General features: G+C 48.4%; 1 long non-coding RNA gene across 1 annotated transcript; it reads left to right on the forward strand.

The window, feature by feature from the left end:
* The first annotated feature begins 420 nt into the window (after nt 1-420).
* On the forward strand, nt 421-1,239 carry LOC119769450. The gene is made up of 2 exons (XR_005278363.1): nt 421-795; nt 851-1,239. It is a non-coding gene; the product is annotated as an uncharacterized LOC119769450 (long non-coding RNA).
* The last annotated feature ends 416 nt before the right edge of the window (nt 1,240-1,655 follow it).

A 1,655-nucleotide genomic window follows, 5' to 3' on the forward strand; every position in this document is an offset into this window, starting at 1 on the left:
GTGCACAACGGTCTTCTTGTCCAACAGGAAACCCTTGTCCAGGAACGAATCCTCCAAGCAACAGCCGGCAAATAGTTTTGGCGCCTGCTTGGCCGCACTCGTTTGAGGGTGAAATTTTGCTCCAACAACTTTTCCGCCTCGCTCAGTATTGCAGCAACTCTGACACCAACACCGTCATGAAAGTCATTCCATTGCCAACCTCGTCGTCCTGGAAGCGGCTCATGTCCACGCCGACCGCCTTCAAAAATCGCCCCGTCGTTGGTGACCTCAACCCGAGGGGCGTGACATTGGCCTTAATGAATTAATTTTTGCATTTAATATATTAAGGAATTAAATTTCTCATGTCATTTGATATTTGACAGCACCACACCTACTTTGAAAACATTGATTTGCCTCGTGTCACTTTCGCTGGCAGAACTGTCAAGTTTGTTTTGATTTAGTTTTAGAAAGAAAATATGTCGCGAGCAAGGTCGCGAGTTTAATTTAAAAATTTTATGAAAACTTGCGATTCGAGGTCGGTGCCACAATTCTTTTGCTTGGAAACGCATCTAGTGGAGGATTGCGGAGGCGAAGGCATCGGCAGTATGCCGGACGATTTGAAGTTCGACGCGCTGAACGACTGGGAAAAGTGCACGAGGATTTGGACCGGTTGAAACAGAGGGAAGCGAGGTTGCAGCTGGAACTGAACGTGTTGATGATGCCGAACATGCCAGAAACGCAGAGGCCGCAGCATCCGACGTCACATCCGGCGATGTAGCAGCAACATTTGGAGAGTTCGCAGCAGCGGGGAGAAAAGTAAGGAGGATTTTGAATGATGGGAGATTGTTGATTAATTTTATGTTTATTGTAGGTGGTTTCTTCATCGGTCTTCCGCCAAACTTTCCGTTGTCGAATCCGGCTTAGATGCGTATCTGTTTGAAGGACGATTTCCCGGCATATCGAACCAGCCGACCAGTTGACGATTCCAGTAAACTTTTCTCCGCCGTTTAACATGGTTGCCGCCGTTACACTTTAACCAGCGGCTGGTTCAGGAGGTTCAGCAAAATCATCCGGTGTTGAATCACCAACGTTATCATCAACAGAAGCAGCAGGGTCAGAATCCCTGTCAGCAGCAGTCCAAAAACTGCAAAATTACCAGCAGAACCAGAAAAAGATGCAGCACCACGATGGCAGGCTGAACCACTCCGGGGAGTACGAAGCGTACGCAAACACCATTGTTGTAAATAAATACAAGTTATTTTAAACCTTAGTGGTGCTGTTGCTGCTGCGGAACATCATCGTTAAAGGTTTGCCGACTACCACTTTCCGGAAACTCATTGGGTGGCAAATGATCCTGAAACGAGTAATTATGTACACATAAAAATAGGAGCAAACCTGCCGGATTGTGCTCACGTTTCACCGAAGTTAGTGATAGAATCACCTGCCGCAATCAAACGCTCACCTAGGCAAACAACTCCTGCTGCAGGTGCTGCTGCTGATCCGGATGTCCACCACTGCCAACGCCGTCGCGATTGTTGTAGCAACCACCTCGGTTGTAGTTATTCTTGCGACCGATGAGCCGGCCCCGCCACTGCCTCCAACTATTGCAAGAATATAGTGTCTCCGCCGCCGGAATGTCCACCGGAGTGATCTCACGATGGACCACCACCGGGAGA

Source organism: Culex quinquefasciatus, chromosome 3 (assembly GCF_015732765.1).
Source record: "Culex quinquefasciatus strain JHB chromosome 3, VPISU_Cqui_1.0_pri_paternal, whole genome shotgun sequence".
NCBI classification, from domain to species: domain Eukaryota; kingdom Metazoa; phylum Arthropoda; class Insecta; order Diptera; family Culicidae; genus Culex; species Culex quinquefasciatus.